We start from the raw sequence: 22,617 nt of genomic DNA on the forward strand, positions 1-22,617 counted from the left end.
AAATGTTTCAAAATGTCCCTCAACCAAATGTCCTGGTGCAGGCAACATTCACGCTCTCCCTCTGATAAGTCCTTCTGCTCATTCCTTCAGTTCATGCTGCTGATGAGAACAGGAGAAGTTCAGTAGAGCAGGACCTAATAGTTTTTAAAACGAGGCCCTAAGTGACCTACCTTCATGGGCAGGACTGATATTTTCTCTGAGGACTGGCAGATAATGAGAAGCAGAGGACAAGAAGGTATTGAATGAATGAGGCTTTGATCCAAGGAAACCTGCCCAGTAGGGAGGTGCTGGGGGAATATACAGAATCAAACAAGTGGCTATGCTCTGGCTGAAGTCAAGGGAAGGGGGATGTTTATAAACCAGGATAAGCTGCATAGCACTTGCTGTCCGTAGGAGCAGGACACAAGCCTGCATCTGAGACATTCACCAGCATGTAAAGCCAAGATGAAATTCTCTGACATAGAGAATACAAAATAAATGCAAGGCAAGAATGATGCCTTGCAATTGCGCTACCTATCTTTGAGAGGACAACTGGAAAATTGACATGGCAGATTACTCAAGTGGACAGAGGTAAAAAGAAGAAAAGGTGCAAAAGAGCGAAGAAAGTCACAAGCAGTGAATGGTACATACTTCTGCCTTTGTTTCTTCCACCAATATATATTTTAATGCACACAAAATATCAGGGATTTGATTCAAATAGTGTCACTGGAAGGCAGCATGCATTAAAATATTACCATCTATATTTTTTTTTGGAAAACAACCTTACTCAGAAGATGAAGAAATGTATACCAAAGATTATTATTATGTTTACAAAAAAAGTATTATCGTCAAAATAGACACAGAGGTCTTTCGGATGATATAATTATTCATCAGTTTTCTCTTGAGATGTTTTCTGTTTGAAAGAGTAGCTTTTGGTCACAAAAATTGGTCCCAGGGAAGGCAAGGCTGCTTGTCTGGATAATATTTGTGCTGTACATTTGTAGTTACCTATTGGAAATGCTTATTTTTTTTATCAGCTCAGTAATTCATGGCATATCATGAATGGTTCATTTTCATTTTGCTGGACATTGTGGAGGCAGTTCATGATAGCATTTTTTTTTTGTTAGAAGTTTCCACCCAGAGACTTTTAATGGACTAAACAGTACGTTGGGCTTTGGTTCACAGCAGAGCCCTGGTTTGATGCTGCATGGCCCTGTCATTTCCTAATTGCCTATGTTTTGCCTTCCAAAATCCAGGTGCCAATCTGGTAGCATGCAGTATAGCTCTGCTTCACCCACAGGCCCAGGGTGTTTTGGAAAGACACCCATTTGCATGAGGGAGTTGTGAGCAGTCTGCTCTCTTCTTTACACAGATGCAGGACCCAGGCAGGGTGTAGTTCAGCATACTGCAGAATGCCCCTGGGGAAACCCATAGGTTTCCCAGCGTGCTTAAAAGCTGTGTATTAAAGACAACCAGTGTCTCCGTGTCACACTGGGCTGCTCTGTGAGCATGTCCCAGCTGGGATGGGCTTTGCATTTTCTAAAGCAGCTACTGCAAAATCTTGAAGTAGTTGCATGAGTGTGGTACAGCTTATACTACACGTAACACCACATAGCATACAAGTCACACCACTGTTCAGATAACCAGTGAATGTAGCTTGTCATAAGTGACTAGCTATATTAAGACATTTCTGGGAAAAAACCCAGAGCTGTTAATGCTGTTAAACCATCACTGTTACATTACTGAATTCTCATGGGACAAATGATAACAGTGATGTTGCATTATGCATTGACAGTAACATGAATTTGAAAATAAATAATTGTCCAGACTAATTCCTCTACTTAATATCAGTCTTTAGTGGCTTCAGAGTGAAGTACAGACCTAACTGCAGGTGTAAATGCAAATTAACACTTAACCCACCTGTATGAAGGATTTAGGCATTATTATTCTCTATTCAAAACCAGGAGAAATCAAGCAAAGAGGTCAAGGCCAATGTTTAAAAACTATGTTAATTCAGCTTAGGTACTCATGTTAATAAACGTTAAATTGTTATATTCTTTACTAAAGAACCTAGGACACTTTTCCAGATATGTGTTCCTTTGCTACACAGAATGTCTCGACTATATGTCAGATATGGAAGGTTATCTGCTGTCACCCTAAGCATGCTTATGTGAACAGGTCTGATTGGGGGTCTTGGGCTGAGTGATCTTCTGTGATACCCTTAGGCCAGATTTTTTATTTGGGTCCCTACAGTTAAACCACTTAAATGAAAGTGTCTAAATAAATGACCTGTTTTAGGAAAGTGTTAAATGTTTGCAATTCTCACTGAGTTCAACTCAGAACCACCTGAACAATCCAACAGCGCCCTTATACTCCTGCTATTTGGTCGTGATGTTTCAGTTGAGGAACATTAGGACACAAAGAACACATGATATAGGTGGCTGAAACTACACAAATGAGTTAAATATGTGAGCATTTTATTTTTGCAGGAATTTCAATAGGCCATGTCACCAGGTACAACAGTGTGCTGCTTGTAGAAGGAAGCCTTGCTGAAACAGTGATCGCTAGATAAATAGGAAAATCTACTTTCTGCAAGCTACAGCAGTTTTATTCTCAAATAACATTGTCAATTCTAACTGTGGGAAATAAATGCAGCCAGCAAAACTTGGGGCCAAGACTTCTCCCCTTATGGGAAGCATTACATTTAATAGACTATTTTTCCTTCCACATAAACACCTACTGTACCAATAACAAAGATTCTTATGTGGCAGGAATTAAGCAGTTCTGGCTGCAGTCTCTGCCACTCTGTTGCTGTGGAGTTAATCCTAGCACAGGAGAAAAGATTGCTTTTTGCTCTATCCCCTGGACAACCACACTGTACAAACAAACTGCTACCTCATTCCCATTGATGGGAAGTGGTCCCTACCAGTGATGCCACAAGGGCTCAGCTGAGCCTGCGCCAAAAGAACAAATGGTGTCAGCACATTTCTTAAGAATCTGGATGACAACATCACAACAATGCATCACCCTTGATACAGAAACACAAAAACTTCATTATAATTGTCTGACAAAAATGTGCACAGAGGCGGATATGGTTTCTGGGTCATGATGGGCACAATACACTATGCATAGTGTACACACTATTCATAGCACAGACTGTTTTTCCCATTGTTGTCCACTGCCAATGGTTTTCATTCCCTCTGACTTAAGTATTTGTCTTCCTCCTTTTTGATTCTTTCTCTTCTGATCTCTTTTCCTCTTCTGCATGTTATCTCCAGCTTCACTCGCTCTTCAGTCCTTTTCATCCTCATCTCCCTTTCCTTCCACTTGGATAAATCCTCTTTTCACATCAGCAACATCTTCCTGCTTCCTTTCATATTTAGTGTGACACTTATCCCAGTCCTTTCCTTTTTTGCCATCTTTGATTTGTTTCTCAAAACCTGTGTCCTTCTTTTCATGAAGGATCCAAATACCTTCAAGAAAAAAATATATAGCATGATCTTTCTTTTCTCCTCAGCTCATCTTCCATTTCCTCTTATAGCTCTTCCTCTTTCGTGCCCCCCATCTCAAGTTTCTCAACTGTTCTTTTCTGCTTGCACTGCCATAGTTCAGACTCATGCCATCTCCCAGTTTCCTTACTCTTATTTCTTTTTTCTCATGGTATTTTCAATTTTCTATTGCTTCTTTCCTCCTAGCAGAAAGCTTATTGTCTTTGCCTATTAAAAGCACTCTTTACTTCCTCTTGCTTCTTCAGCTACTGCTGTATCTTCTTCCTCCCTTTCATCTTTAAGATTGCTAAATAAACTCAGATCACTCTTTCCAGTCCCATCCTAAACTCTCCAAGCTGGTTTCTTCCCCTTTCATTCATCTGTAGCCACACTTGAAGAGGTCTTTAATAACATCTTCCAATCCAAATTTTGGAGAAAGGGACTCCATATTTAATGTGTCATACCTCAGTATGTCAGTCAGATTTGTCAGAAGCAACCCTAGTCTTTTTCTCGAAGTCATACTTCCTCCCACCACCTCTGACTCGGATGTCCCCCCCCCCTGTTTCCCCAGCTTCTCTTCAGCAGATCCTCTGGAAGCATATCCTCCTCTTCCCTTAGCTCCCAGTGGGTCTGACCTTGCTTCCATTTTCTTTCATCTTTAGATCTTACCTCTGGTTAATCTCATTGACAGAGCACAAATTCAATTATCCTCTCAGTGCAGATGACCTACAAATCTTTCTCTGCCCAAGACCTCTCCTTTAAAATCTTAGCTAAGTATCATTGTAGCACCTAATTCCCACTAACTGCAGTTCTGTTAATCCTATCTGTGTGTTCTGTTCTGCATCAAATGTTAACTTTTTATTTGTTCCCTGAAGGCTCATCATCAAGTATTTCTCCCCCATTTAATTTCTACTTCCAGATGGTTCCTGGTATCACTCTCTACCACTCTTTTATTATTACCATTTAATTTTACTGGGAGTTAAAAATCTAAGTATATTTAGAGCTAGATTTAAACTTTGCACACACTCATAAGTTCACTTCCCTTCTGAGCTGCCAGCTTTCTGGCTTTTCATTATAAATATGATCTATTTATTATATGTGCTAAATGTACACTCCATCATACAGGATATTGTCTCTTACCCAACTGTGCAGCAAAAATACTTACCGTTATATCTCTTTTTCCTTATTCAGTTCAATGTCATCTTAAGCAAATGCCTACCTTATCATCCACCTGGAGCTGGCTCCGTCAGACTGTCATTTTCCTAGATCAGACCCCTTCTTTCATCAAGCCTTGCTTTGCAGTCTTCCTTGTCTCCCTATTCAGTAGTATCTTCTTTTCTCTAGTATCATCTTACCTGTTTATTTTTCCTTCTGATCAGCTGTGTGTGTTGGCCCTTGCATCATCTACTTGTTCCATTTCGAAGTAAACATTTCCATGCTGTCTGTCAGGCAGCCTTTTGCACTCAGCAAAGACAACCTATGCAATATGCAATATGAAATTCTTCCTCCTCTTCTAAAAGCTGTCTTAAAACTTTCCTTTGTCAGGTAACTTTGGAGAAAAATGTACAACAGTGCTGGTATGTTAGGGCTGCTGGCATGCTGACATGCTTTATTGTTTCCCTTTTTGTCAACCTGTTTATTGTGTCCTGACCTATATTTAGACTGAGAATTCTTTGGACCAGGGACCATCTGCCTATCTTAGTATGGTGACTATTAGGTGTTACAAAAATCATAAGCAGCCACTGCTAGCATGTGTGGGAACAGTAATTTTAGCACGTTTTCCTGAAATAAACTGTCAATTTCTACTAATATTTTTCTTTTTATGTGGGGAAAGAAAGGAACAGGGTTTATAGCAAGTTTATTTGTAGTCTATGGTAAAGGAAAAAAATGTCTAAGTGATTTCACTGTTGTTCTCAGCAGGTTCCCCAAGGCAACAGTCCTTGATGTGCAAGCACTGTTGATTAGAGGCTGGGAGTGCATCCCACTACTCTGCTTCGTGACACCCTCAAAGGTGAGGAAGGCAGGTCTCTGCTTATTTACTGTACAAGTAGAGGTGATAATTTAATCCCCAAATCCAGTGACTTTCACTTGTAGAATAATAAATAGCTGGAGAAAGAAATGCTGTTTGTAGAAATGAAAAAGCTAGATATTAGCAACAACGTGGGTGTTTTTCCACAAGGGCAGCCAAGTGTAAAAGAGTCACCCAGAAATCTTTAGCCTCAGTGCTTTTCGTCACACTTCGTTGGTGGTCTCCTGACATTCATTTATTGAGCTCTAGTCCAATAACTAGAATGATATATGATATTTTTTTGAATGATATGTTATATTTTTTCAAGTGTATGTACTGCTATGATCTGGCGGTGCGCACAGCAGATTTCACGAAGTGTAAGCTGCAGAGCAGAGTTGATGGACCTGGATCTATATTACATTTTCAGAGATCAAAAGCCATGATTCCCGTGATTCATTTCAGAGTATATATTTTTTCATTTAAACTTATTGAGAAAAATATATGTATTTAGTCTATTCACTAGAATTTCAAATATTTTTTTCTACAAGATGACCAGTATAGTAGTTACTCTTCTGCTCCCTCCTGTAAAAAGCCTCCAAACATGTCCCAAAGCAGTACTATGCCAAGCAAACAGCTGCAGCAGATATTTCTCTGTACTGGTGATGATTCAACACTTATAGGGTAAGACAGCAGAGCTGTGGTGCCACTCCGACTCTTACTTTTGAGGGTCTCCTGTAACAGTGAGAAATGTTCAGATTTCTCAAATGAAAAAAAAAGAAAAAGGGAGAAAGAGAAAGAGAGAGAGAAAGGCTATACATGTACCATACGTCAGATTAAATCTACAGAGTGAGACTCCTTTAGCTGTGTCACATTCGGGCAGAGTTATTGGTAACTCTGCCAGAGCAGCGTTCCAGCTCAGTGCACACACACAGTCAGATAATTGGTCTGCAGAGGTAAGAACTACAATAGTAATTCGATATTTCATTGTATTAGTCATTCAAATCATGTTTCTCTGTCCATATTTGATATTACTTACCATCATAATATATATAAAAATAACTCTGTTTTGTAAATTTGATAGCAACTGGAATATTTTTAATTAGCTTAAAGAATTCTTGTTCATCTTGGTGTTTCTCTTTGACAGTTTTGGTATTAAATGCTTTTAGGTTGGGATGCAATTCACTTGAGTTCTTGCTAAGAAAGATAATAAAGTTAAGTAGCAGCTGGTCGTTAGAAGCTTATGTATTTCCTATTCAGTACACACGTGTATCTTAATCCTAAATAAATTATATTAATCACAATTTAATTATGTGGCTGCCTTATTAAATTAGAATTAGGGTCTAAAGCTGGTGGTAAAAGTAGTCTGAGTTTCACCATCTGCAAATCTGGCTTTGTATGCCCTACTGGGCATTTTAAAATATTTAAATTTTAAAAGTAATAATCACCTACGGATATTAAAACACCTCTGACGGTTGGCACTTTTCCACTATTTGCAGCTAACCAGAGGGGACCTTTTACTTATGTTTGTAATTTAGTCATCATCTAGTATTAAATTATGTAAAAAATATTTTCTTTGCAGAGTCAAAACTAATAGAGTCCACTTCTGATATGGAAAGGTGCCGAAAACTCTCATCTTGCCTTAAAAGCCTGGGACTTGCAAAAATTTAGCAGTTCATAGAAACCATCTCTTGACAACAGCCAAATGCTTAAGGCTAAACTGGCAGAAGTGTGTGCATGTTCACCGTGTGCTGAAGGTCAGATCCTGCCATCAGACAAAGTTTCTATTTATTTAACTGAAATCTTCCCCATGCAAAATCTGTAGCCCTAGAACATGTCCATAAATGCATATACCGACACGCACCTCCATCGATCCTGAGGCATTTGCTTGTGAGAAGCAAGGATATTTTGCTGTCTTGGGGTATCTAAGATATCCTAGTGGGAGTGGCAGATACAATACAGGACTGCTGGGAGACTTGTGTCTTCCTGGAGTGAGAACCAGAAATTATACCGTAAACCTTGGGAAATCTCAGATGGCAGCAAAAAAACATTTTGGACAGTTCAATCCTATTCGCATTTTCCAGCATGTGTACAAACATGCAGTGGGAGTGTGTAAAAATATATAAAAAAGGTAGACCTTAGCCACCCTCCTTGAAAGCTGCACTTTGAAAACTGCAGGAATTGTCCCGCCAACTATTCATGTGCTCTGCTGTCAATTTTGTGCAGTGTTGCACAACTGCATCTAGAATTTATTCTAATTTCAGCCTGGAAAGTGAGTTGAAATTCTGAAAAACTAAACTGTATATGAAATGTTCCATAGAAATTCAGTAATTCCTGGTATCAAATGAGTTATCTGACCTCACAGGTCAGAAAATTGTTCTTTTTCTCTTTAATGTACGTCATTATTTTTATTACCACTTCCTGCTGAGTTCCACATTTCTTTCTGAAGGACTAACTGAACCTTGCATTGGCTTTAAATCATCCTTATCTATAACAAGGGGATACAGTTACTTTTCTTTATGGAAGGAAAATGGAAGCATTTCTTATTTCTATAGACTGCACTTATGAAGGGAGAAACTAAACATAAATAGAGAGGGAAGTGGTACAGTTGTCATTACTCTTTTTCCAAGAATTACCCTCAGGATCTCCCTAAGGACAGTCACAGCAACTTTAAGACCATCTAGTGACTGGAATGAGGGGGGAGAATATTAGTCTGAAGTAGCAGAAAACCTGAAACTAGGTACTTGGGAATATCTTAATATAAAACAAAGTGCTTGAGAGCAAAGCATTAAGTTATATGACTGGGGAACTACCAACCCGCAGCCTTAGGAGCCCTGAGTAAATGGAGGCTGTAGGAGGGCTGCAGCATCATTCAACAAACCCTTGGCAGACATGCAATACGCAGGGAGCGCTCCAGCTGCACACGACTGTTTTTATTCGTATGGCTTTGGCAGTGCAGTTTTAGCAGATTGCCTCCTGCATTCCTGAGTTTGGTTGATATTATTTTGATGGGTTTTTTTTTAAAGGAATCTTGTTTGCTGCTTCCAAGTTCCAGATGATCTGTGTTCAGTGAATGTCAAATCTCTCTTATTTTCACTTCAGATTTTTTCCCTGTGATCATATAGCTGCACATGTCTGCTCACACTCATTTGTGCCCTTAAGTTTTGAACTAAGGGCATTATAATATTTTTAAAGCTGTTTACAGGGATTCAATTTGAGATAGGTCATTCTGTAGTATAAATTTCCTAGTATTGTTTACTTGGCTACTTTGCTTATCGTGTTACAGTACCTATCCAATGGGTATATCAAAGGTGAAAATGCAATCGCATAGATTTTACTGACTGATGAAAGATGTAGGAAAATCAGTTGATGGGAAAGTATATGATTTACATGAAGAATATGACACACTCAGAAAAGGCACTTGCTACAGTATATATTTTAAAACTAAATTTGAAATCATTTGCATGGTTGTTAAACTGAGATACTGCTGATACTCTTGATATCTTCTGCCTATTTATGTGATACAGAGTACCTCCATGAGTTTTCATCTTTCACCCTGCAGTCTTCAGTTTGATGGACAATGATGGCAGGTATTTTGCAGAATGTGAGAGAGGAGATGGGTTATACGTAGCAAAGATATTCTCTGGATCCTTCTGGGCTAAATGACTATTACAAAATTGCTGAGGTTGAAAATTTCAGTTCTTTTCAATTCGACATCCCTATGTGTTTTTATTGAATTTGAGGGGCATAAATTCCAAATGGATATGAGGAAAAACTTTTTTCCCAAGAGGACAGCCCTGTGTTGGAAGAGGTTCCCAGGGAGGTTGTATCATATGCATCCTTGGAGAGACCCAAATGGTTAAAGCCCTGAGTGGCCTGGTCTGAACTCACAACTGACACTGCTTGAGCTGGAGTGTGGACTAGACACTTCCTAGGTCTTTCCCAACCCGATTTATCCTATGATTCTCTGAGTCTATAAATTGTTTCTTTGAGGTAATATATTAGAAGCAAGGCCTTTGGAAGATTTTACATCAGGAAGCAGTAGGGACTTGCTGCAAATGTACAGATGGAAACCTGTTAGCTGGAGCCAAGGAGCCGCTGGCACCCAGTTACAGATAGGAGAAGTCTCTGTGTGGAGCAGGTACCTCTTCCCCCTTTCCATGGTGGTATTTGCTCACCATTTGAATTGCAAAGGGCATTCCCTGTATGCAAGGGAGAAAATGTCCACAATCAGTAATGTAAAGATTATGTTCAAGAAAGAAGTACCTGTTCTTTATGTAAGTGTTCAAACACAACAAAGGCAAGGAAGAAAACTGTAGAGAAAAATTTTTCTTTGGTGGCATTTTTAAAGTGTGTTATATAAAAATAATATTGTTTTATAACAGCTATGACCCATGCCAAGAGGATGAACGCAATTAGAAGTACAGTGACAAATTCTATTCTTACATGTGAATGGATGCCCATGAATCTTTCCCCCAGCTTCTGTCATCTCATGGGATAGAAACACTTATTTGACCTTTCAATCTACTTGTCCAAGGGCCAAATCTGTTCTGTAAGAGGTCCAAAACTTCCCCCAGGAGACTGATGCAAGGAGCTGCCACTATTTTTCTCTTACATTCCGTAATCTTTCTTTCCTTCCTTCTGTCAATCATCTTCTGACTTTTTATTAATGTTATTATTATTACTTAATTCACTGTTGTGCTTTTTACTGGTTTGATTTAAAGACATTGTGCTGCAGCCTATATAGCCATTGAAAATACATGAACCATGAAGAAGGAGATATTTGTATTCTTTATGAAAATGTAGAGAGTTATTATGGAACCTAGTTGGAAAAGCTTCTGTAGTGCACCCATCAATACAGTTTTAATATCCAGTAACACAAATGGTTAAGAGTTGGCTTTGTCAGTGAATGAAAACTATATGAACCAAAACTTCTTTGGTGTGCAGTGGGCATATGTCCTGCGCATTATGATCATCTTATTTCCCTCTGATCCTGTGAACTGAATATATATTTTACATGAGTGTTTTATGTTACTTCCTTTTCTGGAGGAATTTCTACAAACCTGAATACTAAGGATCATTCCTTTCCTTTTCCTATAGTTTAAATCCATCATCAGCTGAAGTGTATGTGCTGTCCTTTGCAGTCACAGAGAAAAGAGGATTTTCTTTTCCCCAGGTCAGTTTTTGGACGGGCTTGCTGGACAGTGCTGTATTCTCTGTCTGCTGCCTAAAGTTACCTCTTAGTAGTGGAGGTTTCTCAAAGTTCCTTCTTCTTTCAAGTCATCAGAAGTCCCAATTCTATGAACTGACAAAGACAGGATTTGCAGACAGTACAACTAACTTATGGACCTAGAGGTGAGTCTCTAGTATGCTTTACAGAGAATAGGTACATATGAAGAAATGAATACCTACAGAAATAAATCTATGAATATACAAATTGCTTGAAGTGTTTAAACTTATACAGTGCCCTCTTTCTGCTAACTGAGATGGAGGTCTGAAAACTGCTGGTTGTTAGAATGAAGTTCTGCTAATCCGAGGATTTCTAATTGTAGAGTAGAAGTTCTACTTTAAGCTGAATTTATTCAGGTCACTGACAGAGAGTCATTGTTCTGCTTCCAAAAATATATTGCTTTTCAACCTGTTAGAAGCAGGTTATGCAAAAAACTTCGCTTCCCTGAGACTGCTGCATACTTACCGTACATAACCTAGCTGAGGAAGCTGCCATATGGGAAGAAATCATTGGAAAACTGGGCATAGAGATCTGGCTTCATAAAATAACTGCGAGGAATTACTTTAGGGACAAAATATCTTGTAAATAAAGGATCAGAATTAATGATGCAAATAGCAAATCTTTTGGCAGTTGCTAGCTCTTGCCTAGAGAATTTGCTTTACCAAATCAGAGTTGAGCAAGCGCAAAGTCTTTACATAGCAGTTGACTTTTAATTAAGACATAGAATTCTGTGGTTATTAAAATACCCATATATTTTTATGCTCCATCTGTATTCAATACGAAGCTCACTTTAAAGTAATAAGATTGTGACTGTTTACTACACTTAGACTGCTAAATTCATTTCAGATTCAAGCAGAAATGAAATAATTTATCTCTAGTATTTTTTGTACCCACATAACAATAAATAACAAAGAAAAATATAATATTAAACCTATTTATCATATTTATTTAATAATAGTTAATAATAAATAGGATAATAGGATAATTTATTTAATAAATGCTATTTATTTAAGCTTGACACTATTCTTTCATCCTTTCCATCATTTTCATAACATTTTATAACAGGATCAATCCACTACAATTAGAACAATACATTCTTTTCCCGTAAGCATAGTTTTCTTGAAAAATAGCATTTATTTTTATGAAGTTGCTATCTGGTTTTAACTCTGATCTGAGAAATCTCTACTTTCTTAAGTATTGGATGTGGGAGTTTAGGATATGTTAATGTATTTGAAATATCCTGACCTTTAACATGCTCTTCCTTGGTTCTGAGCATTTATTTCAATGGGAATGTCTACCAAAGTCCAGGAACTTTCTTATGTGCATTAGATCAAAATCTGTTGTATAAAATAAAGATCATCTGGTAATAAACATCCCCTGCAGTAATATCCATGATGAAACCCTGGCTTCAATGAAGTTCATGCATAGTATAGATAAAACCAAACTTCCAGAGATCCCAGTGAAGTCAGGATTTCACTCTAGTATGATCTTTTGTCAATGTATCAAATTTTCAAACAGCATTTTTTCTAAATCTACTTCTGTATCTGGGATTGCTATAGCTTCCCATAGAAGTTTATTCATGGTCTTCTACAGGGCATTCCTGAGGCCTAATGGACTTTTTTTCTCTCTCTCTTTTGCCTTTTGAGTGGCCCCAAATACACATGAGTGAACGTGTGGCTACCAGAAAGAATGCCCTGGACAGCAAATCAGAGAACAGAAATACCTGTATCTACTTGAAAACTACTTGAGAAATGCATTGTTCTCAGTACAGAGTGGGAAAAAAGGGACTTTTAATTTTTTGATTAGTAAAGCCAGCAAGTTGAGTAAAAAGAGTATTTTCTAATTAGGAATTCTTCAGAGATATGGTATTTTAGTATGTCTTTTGTTAATATGGAATCTTGGATAACACTGAACCCTTAAAGGATTTCTATAGTTCAGAAGTCAAGTTTGTCACTGTTAACATCTATCCTGTGGGTCAAACCATCCCATTGTAGCTACAGCCATTTGAAACTTTTTGAACAAGAATCTAGACTCAGACCAAAATCAAATTTCAGCTCATGTTTTCATACTTACCTAAGACTTCAGCCAGGTTCCCCACAGTTTACAGAATTTTTGGTTAACTTGGACAAAGTTTTGAGCAAACCTGGGGTTAATTATGACTTCATATCGAAACCATGATAAACACTGTGGTTTTGTAGAATTTTGATTCAAAACCAGGCAAGTCTTGTGGGTTTTGGCTGAGCATCACTGAGTTTCAGTTGTGTATTAACCCAAAACTGAAAACAAAATTGCCTCCAGTAACATTTTTAAAAATAAAGGTCACTGAAATCCCATACAACTGAGTTTAATACACTTCTGTTTGCAGCCTGGCAAGCTGTCTTGTGATTTTTCGTGAACACCTGGTGACAGTGTGCCTTGTGCCAGCAACATGAACTGACAGTACGTTACAAGGGCTTTTCCCTTGCGTCTTGAATGATACAAAGAATCACTTCACATTTTGGGATTGCCCTGTTAACCTTTGTCCCTGTGACACACTGCTGCAATATGTATATAATCTCTTTCTTTATGACATATGTACTTTCTGAAAGGTGGATTAGATTTCTTGGTTTTTGAGATAAAACTTTCCCTCCTCTGTGGCAACTGTTAATATTATGGTGAAACTCTGGAAAAAAATAAAGAAGAAAAAGAAAAAGAAAAAGAAAAAAGAAAAAAGAAAAAGAAAAAGAAAAAGAAAAAGAAAAAGAAAAAGAAAAAGAAAAAGAAAAAGAAAAAGAAAAAGAAAAAGAAAAAGAAAAAGAAAAAGAAAAAGAAAAAGAAAAAGAAAAAGAAAAAGAAAAAAAAAAGCAGCAAAAATCTCAGTGTTCATAGAGCAGTTTCTAATATCTTGTTTCACGACAACTGTCTCTGGAAGAATTTGCTTCAATAAACCTCCCAGCTGGAGTCCTAATCAAGTCCATCTTTTAGAAACAGACTGACTGACAAACTAACAAATAGCAAATGTTGGTGTCAGTGAGATTGGTGGTAGCCAAAGAAATTATCCTGTGGAAATGGAAACCTGAGACATTACTTGTGTATAGCAATTGTCTAAGGGAATTTAGAAATATAGCAGTCACAGAGAAACTGTCTCTGGAGCATAAGTTCTACTAGAAAAAAATCCCGTTTGTGATAGTATGCCTGAATTACATAAAGTTTGTATCTCTATATCTATTTTGTACCTCAAGGCTCATTTGATAGGCATTCACATATCTATAAATAGGCTGTTTAATGCTTGTCTTGCTTAAGAGCCTTCACAATGCTGAATGTTTTGAAGTTTTACTTAGCAGTTTCATAGCTACAGTACCAACATCTACTTAAAAATCTGATTTTTTTATACCCAGTGTTATTGCTGATATGTTCTCATATTGTTCTTGCATAATGTTAGGGGTCAAAGGGCTTTACTTTGCTCTTCTCTTTTGCATATTTAAAAAGCATCAGTAGAGTTTTCTAACAAGAAAAAATAACTGACAAAGGATAGGAAGGTATTATTCTCATCTCTGAGGCTATGGCTTCATTGCAAATTTTTCACTCAATGCAGCTCTGAAACATCTCAGTGTATTCAAATGTAGTGTAGTGCAAAATTATTAGTTCTAAAATAATCATAGCTATGTAAGAACGGTGCCCTGATAGGGCTAACACACCTTGGATTTTCTACAGGGGCATCCCATGCTCCCAGGCTGCTCCCATTCTCACTGGTTGTGCCTACCCAGTGTTACATTTCACCGCCTTCTCATTCAAGCACGATTACAAACATTGAAGACCTCTAGGGACTTTTCATAACCAGTGTCACATCATTTGTACTGCTCATACAAAGTGGATTCTAAAGACTGCAGCAGAAAGCAGGGCCCATTGACTGTAGCAGTATCTTTACTAACTTAAGATGTGCAAGTGTTAATACTGGTTTCAACTGGTACCCAAGTGAATCACTGGGCCACTGATAATTGTAGGAATATGAAAAGTATTGACATAGGTTTGACAAAAGTCATCAATGGATGACTTCTAACTACATCTTTTGTATCTTAATCTTGAACTGAAAAATACATACATAAAATATGCAAAATGGCAGCTAAAGCACCAAAATACGTCTCCTTCTCAAAAGAAGAAGATTCATTTTAAAAGGTTTCCAAGTATAGTTTTTTCCAGGAAGTGCAGGCATAATTGTCTTCCACCATTTGATCTTACTGTAAAGTCTCTTTCTGTTTCACTCATGGCTTCATTAGCAATCATACAACACCAGCATATTAGAAATGTATTTCTGGCTGCCTGCATTAGAACTGGAACCCATTTTCCCTGCTTGGCACTCACATGACTGAGCATCGACTGGCATCAGGAGTTTGGCTGGGATTGCACATTGCTAGGTGGCTGTTCACCTTAAATGAAAAATTGCCAAGAAGGAGAAAAGATAAACAAACTGGCAAGAAAATAAGCAGGCTGGAAAAACCATTAGCAAAGACTTCATCCAGTTGAATAAAAACTAAAGAGTGTTGATATCTAATTGGAGGAGCTCTGCAAGGGCTTGTGTGTGTTGGAGTGAACAATTAATTTATTTATAAAAGGATATGTAACATGTAAAGAACTGGAATCATCAACTGACTTTTCACATCGTAAGACATACCAACATGTTATTTGCCAACTTTTTTGTTTGCACGAGTATCTTAACATTCCTACTTATTCCATAAGTAATGGTTTTGATGAAGAGTTTCATAAATAATAAAAATTAAAAAAAATGAAGGAATTAAAAAGTTGCTTCTCAGGCACTCTATTTTTATAAGAGAGGTTATCTGAGGTTAAAATTGTTCTATAAGAATACCTAATAATATCTAATACCTAAAAAGATAGCTTTGATTCAAGTCCACTCTCAAGGAGACATACTGAAGGAGAGAAACAAAAATCACAGGCACACAGACCAGCCCTAAATCCATCCTCCGATTCCAGAGGCCACGCTCACCTGTACTCATTCCCCTGGTCCTCGCTGAGCATCCACAGTTATTGCATTAGGGATTCTGGAGGCTGCATCCTTGTCTAGTCCCTTTGATAATTAGGGGGGAGGCTGTTTATGTCACATTGTCCCTGGATTTGTCTAGCCCCTTCAGCACCTGCTGAAGATTGTCTCTGTCCTACACTCTCACAGGGACAAGAAAATAAAGTTTTATTTTAGAATGATCTGCACCTCTTCTGAGAAAAACAAATACAATTGCCAAATAGTTGTCCAAAACTAAAAGGCCCCCAGTCGTTTCTACTCACTTAACAGTGAAAGAAAGAGAATGAATTATTAACTGGAAATAAAAGCTCCCAAGTTAGGGGTCAGTCCCTTTTAATGCATTTGCATACTGCTCAGTATAAAGCTCAGTCCCCCCTCAATATAAACATTCTGGCAGTTTTCTTGGTCTGTATCTGAAGCTTGTCAAATAAATTCCCCTGAGGACTGAAGGACCAATCAAAACTATTTTTGCCTTTCCTTTTTATTTTTTTCCTTGACCTTGCCTTTTTAACATACATAGAGCAGTAATGAATTGTTGCTCACACATTGATCCAAAAGGTATGCTTAAATGTACAAATTCACTGTACATTGCCCTCTCAGGAAAAAATAAGCAGACAAAAAACACTTAGTGCAGCCATTCTCAGAGCTTTTTCATTTGACCCTCCTTCTTTCTGGAGAGTTTGTTCTGCTTGAGTGCTCCCCTTCCAGCAAATACATGTATATTCCACGTCTTTCTCTGTTCCAGATCCTTTCTGAAAAACTCTCTTCTAGTCCCATTAGAAAAATCCCTTTGCAACACATGTGCCAGCAAAGTCAGTTTTGAGTCCATCAAACCTAATTCTGCTATTTCCTGCATCTCAGTTTATTTTCTCACTGCCAGTAACACCATCACCTCTGAACTCCAAGTGCTACCTAGGCCTTCTGTAACTACTGTCAATCCTCAAAACTGTTTTTCACAAAATATGCATGGGAGAGGTCTCTTCTTTCATCCCATCTCCTCAGAGATGGATTCCTGACTTGCTTTGGTTCCTTCTGGAAGGAAAATGCAGTACTGTTTTCCCCCCTGCCCATACTCCATGTGGTTCACCATTTCACACAGTAAAGGACTGAAAAAGGCTTCAGCTCACATGTAGTCAGCCACTGCCTCACATATCCAACAGGTTCCAGCTCAAGGAACAGCTTTTAATCCTCCTCCCGTCACCATTTGTCTTGCTCAAATAAATATTATCCCCCTTATAAGGCTCCCAGGTAGGATAGAACTAGGGGAAAAGGTAAGCAGAGAGAATTGGAGAAGAAATAAAAAGGGCAGATGGACTTGTTCTGACATGTCACATCCCTCAACTGTGGGAAATATATTTTGTGCTCCATCAGGAGTTTTATTTCACCAGTCAGAAAAACAGCTGGCTCAAAATATTATTAGAATAAGAATCTTCCTATCAACCAAGATGATGGCCCAGCTCTAGGATGCAATAAAGAAGAACAAACCCTTAAGGAATAAATACAATCAAAGGATTGAAACTCCTTCAACAGAAAAACTTTTTAAAAATGCTCATATCAAATTCACGTTTTATGAAGACAGAACTCTGAGGCATAGGGGGTGACATAAAAACCCTGGTTTTGGTGAGAAGATTTTTCCAGTTTTGTATTATATTAGATTATGAGCAATTTTATTCTTTATTTGGTACATTGATGTGATGTCTTTATATTATCATAAAAGCAACCTTGACTGAGCACAAAGAGCCAATTACTTGAGAGCTTTTAAGCCACCCTTAGCAGGGGCGGAAGGCAAGAGACTGGTCCGTGCTCTGCTGAGAGTCTCCTGCCGTGATGTTTTGTGCTCTTTTGTGGCTGACAAGGCAGAGAAGCCAGGAGTTGAGGTGGAATGATGTAAGCTCCAAGAAATTTCAGGTACAGGAGAAAGAGACCACTATGGGTTAAAGTCTGGTTCCTGTTCCAGATTCCCTTCTTCCTTCATGTCGTACTTTCTTTACATGGTTTTGTGTTTTCCAGCTGCAGCAGGACAAGTCACAAGCTAGAGGAGCAATCACAGATTTGAGCTATGGTGCACTGACAATTGCTGATGAATTCATTTACATGAAAGCAATCAAGTTATGAAAGGAGAAGGTTGATTTTGCTCTCTATAATTGTTCCAATGTGTTACATTTCCATTTCTCATACAATTTTCCTGGTTGACTCCCTGCCTGCCCCCCAGTTACAAGCAGTTATCTGAAAGAAACCGATGGATGATGTAAAGGGAAGATTAATGTGGCAAAGACGCATTTCCCCCCCACAAATTCCCCTCTGTTTTAAAGGTTAAACATCAATTTCTGTCCTAAGGTCAGCAAAGAAGGACCTAAGAATTAATGAAATACCCCTACTTGTGCCTTCCATCCTATGACATCAAGTGTAATATCAATCCTTTCATTAGAATGGCCGTGCTTTCAGAAGTCATTTCCAGAACACCAGAAAGCTGGGGCAAGGTAAAGTCTGTCAGAGATAGCCTATGGGGCTAGGCAGTAGTCAGGAGCAGATTATGAGGGAAAGGCGTGGAAAGAGGACAAGTGTCCATGAGAACAGTCCCTGTATCCTCTCATGTCTTCCAGCAGGCTCCATTTCAGAGACTTTCGAGGTGGAAGATGTGTCTGAATCCCACTGTGCAAAAAGCCCTTATGTGTGCAAGGATAAGAGTGAACAAAGGCTGTTTTTTACTGTAGGTTTATCAAAAAACATCACTGGGGCTTTTCTGTGAAGGACAATCCACAGGCAGATTAGCTTTATCATAACACTTTATCTTCTAAGGCGTTAAGCTTGGCTACTGCCACAACACCATCAGCAAGATTTAAGCCATTTGGCCTTTTATAGTAAATCTGATATGCTTCTCAGAGAGAATTTTCTGTACATAAAAAAAGGTTGTTCCAGGTCTGACCAAACCAGTCACTGGGGGAAGCAAGTGAGTGCAGAGAGCACACGTTACATGCCAAGAAAACTAGCTCCTCATTTGATGATCTGCTGCTCAGGTACTTGTTGGGGTGCTGTCTTTGTACTCAAGAGGCCTCTGTATGCTCTCTATGTCACCTTTTTCTCCAGGCTGAAGAGAGAGATTGGACTGTATGCAAAAACAGTTTCTAAACCTTTGAATGTCTGTTTCTCACTTCTATGAATCCTTTCTAATCCTTTTACTTTCTGTTTTGAAAAGAGATGCGAGGAGGGGACAGAGCAACATCCAAAATGAGGATGTACCATGCAATTAAACAACATGCTGATGTTTTCTAATTATTCTCTGTTCCTTACAATGCCTGGCATTCTGTTTGGTTTTGTTTGCTTTAGTTGCTAGTGCTTTTTATAGAATTATCTATTATTAACCCCAAATCTTTTATGCATGAAAACAGTCAGGTCAGAGCCTATTGTTGCGTAGGTGGTGTTGGGATTTCTCCTTCCATGTGTATACTGCTGAAATGTTTGTTTATTCAGGCAGCACATACTTCCATTTCTGAGGTGAGGTAGTCATTTCTTTTGGGGGCGAGTTTTGACATAGGAAATAACTAGAATGAAAGAAAGCACAGTCAGTCTGATGTGAATGAGTGGAACTGGAGGCATTTAGCACTGTACTCACTCAGTTCTTTCTGTACCTGTCTCAGAAAATTAGCCTTCTGGATCAAATTCTGATGCATAAACCCTATTCTGGGGCTCCAGCCAACATATCTCTTTTGCCAGGACCAGAAGGGCATTGTCTGTAGCTTGCCTGCAAAATAAAATACCATAGATTAAGGCAATATGTTATTTTATTTGCTAAAATCAGTGCAAATATAAGATAAGATTTTTGTAAGACATCATTAGAAATATCTCAGAAGACGAACTGCCTCCTGTGGCCAAGAGCATTATCACATATTCAGCACAGCATTTCTGACTCTGCAAGAAAACCCTAAGTTAGGGTTACAGCCACTCCTATTTGAAGGTTATGCATCAACATTTCAGCATTAGGTAGAAGCACAAATGCTGTTAAATGATCAGAATATGATCCATTTGTTTGTGTTCATCTAGCCTATTATAGCCCAAGATTTTGACTTTAGTAGTGATGAGTACTGGTTATTTTGGAAAAGATTTCAGGAAAAAGGGCATCCATGGTGCAGCCACTCTTTGATATTCAGCTATTTAGGAGATTGCTGGGTTGCATCCATTCTGTTTTTAATAGTAATCAATAGACTTGTTTTCTAGGAATTTGTTATCTTACGTAGTAGCAATATTTCCCATGATTTAAATTAATCATTATGATAGTGTGTCTTTTAGTTTCAACCCAAACTTGATCCTACCATGTGGTACTCTCTAATTTTTGTATGGAACTGTTCACAGTGTCACACTACCCATGACAACTAGAAATCAGGTGATCTGAGCTGCAAGAGTAATCAAGATATGGGAGTATCAGGGTGGTATCCTGTGACCAGGACAGGGAATTGAGAAAAAATATGTCTCAGACGCAAAAGAACTAAATATGCTACTGAATTATCAAATAAAATAAAACTATATATTTAATGGCTAAGAGAAGTTGTGCAAAATCTAATTGTTGTTAAGAGGGATAATTCAAAACACACCATTAAAAATAAAGATTTGAAGACAGGAATCAGAAGCTAGACTATGTTGTGCTTTGCATATATTGAAATAGCTTGACTGTCTTAAAAGATTTTCTCTTCTCAGTCTCTTTCTTTCTCTCTCTCCTTTTTTTTTTTTTTTTTTTTTTTTTTTTTTGGTCTAAAAGGCTATTTGGCCTAGTTCAAATAGGAATTAAACCGAATATAACAACCAAGAGAAATGCCAAGTGAAAGCATGATGATGACCAAACACTTTTCACTTACCCACAATTTAAGAAGCTTAAGGAAGAACTGAGAAATGCTCTGATCCATATATGAGAAAGCTTCCAGATAAACAAAATAGGTAGAGAGCAGAGAATTGGGCCAAGTGAAAAACATGTGCATCTGCCGTTCATCACAAACGCATGTGTTCCGGGTGGATTTGATACATAGTTATGTGTTTATCTCATATGTTTTACCTCATAAACCTTCAAACAGAGAGACTTCCTAACATACCGAATAATTTGATATTGGTATAAGCATCTTTTATTATCAAGACCTCACTGTAAATCATCCTATGGTGTGCACTGAGAAATGAATGGTGTTGAAGGTGAGATCTCTGAAACATTAAATTGATATTGTATCTAAAATATTGCACACTCATCATCATTAAGTGATCTATTAAGGTTTGAAGGGTTCAGCCAAACAACCTTGGTTAACCATCATACATTATCATCCATTCACTCATCTTAGGGCCAAAAAATAAGGATGAGTCTCTTGCTAGAGATCTTTAAGATGCAGGCACTCTGCAGACACTGTACAAAATAAAATATTCACTGAAATTCAACAGACAGCTTGTCCTCTCATGAAAAAACCTGAAGATCACTAATGCAACATGTGGAATAGCTTTGTTTTTTTGTCTAAAGTGAAGGACAGTCGGAAGAAATGGAGACAGATAGCCATCAGCCACTCACTTTCCACACAAAAGGAAGTTTATGGTCTCCTAGTCCATTACCATACCATGAACCTTCAGCTTGGCTGGATACATGTTCCCATGGGCAGGGATGCAGCTCTACTAATTTACCACCACATCCCTTCCAGCACTCATCTTCTCCCCAGTTAGCGGGGGGAACTTATATACTATATCTAGACTGGCAATCCTGACATCTAAAAGGATTTTGAGGAGGGGAACATCCTAATTTCAATTCATTTCCATGCAAGGGAGTCAAAACTTAACATGTATTGATGTATTGAGTTGGAATGGAAGTGCTTATTATTATAGATAGACAATTAATTGTTTGCATGAAAATATGTCAAGGAATAATGCCATGATTAATAGGCAAATATTTGGCAAAAAATTGAAGGAATGCTGCAGGCATGATAAAGAGTGAGACACAACTCATGATAGGAGTTGGGTGGAAGGACAGGAGGGTGAGAAGGCAGGCGGGCGAGAGGCAGAGAGGAAGGAAGGAAGGTAAAGTAAGGAAGGAATTTTTCAATCTTCTGTGAGGAAAAATTTGACCAAATGGAGGAAAACAAAACAAAACAAGTTGACTCTGTGTTGGGGCTACACAGTTGCTAAAATACGAGGCCATTCTTGTACATTCATGTACAATTGCATCATAGCAGAAGATTGAGCAGAAATAGCTAAAGCTAACAAAAGCACAAACTGATTTATATCTTGGAGTTCAAAGTGAGGCAGTAAAGCTAGTTTTTGGCAAATATTTTTGATATTCAGTAAGGACAAAGATAGTGGTTGTAGAGGACAAATTGGTCATGTTCTATGTTCCAGCAAATAGACACTGGACTGCTAGCCCAACTCTTTGTCATATACTAAAAAAACAATAGCAATGAAGCATATAATAAAGACTTTATGTAGGATATCTAACACTAGTAAGCAATACTTGACATAGCATCAAGGAACATTGCCCATTTCAGAAAAACATGACCAGCAGCCTTAACAAAAAATACCAAACCAACAAATAAACAGGCTATGCAATGTGTTGATGAAGCCAAGGTGCAGAATATTTAAATATCTCTTGGAGACAGATGGCAAACTGAGGTTGGAAGAGACCTCTGGAGGTCATCTAGTCCGACTTCTGATCAAAGCAAAGCCAAATTTGAACATAGATCAGGTTGCTCAAGGCCATGTCCAGTCAAGTTTTGAATATTTCCAAGAACAGAGATTCCACAGCCTCTGTGGTCTCCTGTTCCAGTGTTTGACCGCTCTCGCTGTGAAGTACCAACAGTCAGGAAAAAAGAGAAGACATTGAGACTGGTTTCAAAACCTTCTGTTTGGGGGGAAATTGAGAAGAACTAGGGTCTGAAGGATC

At 38.2% G+C, this 22,617-nt stretch overlaps 1 long non-coding RNA gene across 1 annotated transcript; it reads right to left on the reverse strand.

Annotated features, from left to right (window-relative positions):
* Positions 1 to 2,435: 2,435 nt before the first annotated feature.
* Positions 2,436 to 5,077, reverse strand: LOC134136404 (uncharacterized). Its single transcript, XR_009957496.1, has 2 exons — positions 4,823 to 5,077; positions 2,436 to 3,452 (listed from the first exon to the last, which is right to left on the reverse strand). It is a non-coding gene; the product is annotated as an uncharacterized LOC134136404 (long non-coding RNA).
* Positions 5,078 to 22,617: the final 17,540 nt, after the last annotated feature.

Source organism: Rhea pennata, chromosome 2 (genome assembly GCF_028389875.1).
Source record: "Rhea pennata isolate bPtePen1 chromosome 2, bPtePen1.pri, whole genome shotgun sequence".
Taxonomy (NCBI): domain Eukaryota; kingdom Metazoa; phylum Chordata; class Aves; order Rheiformes; family Rheidae; genus Rhea; species Rhea pennata.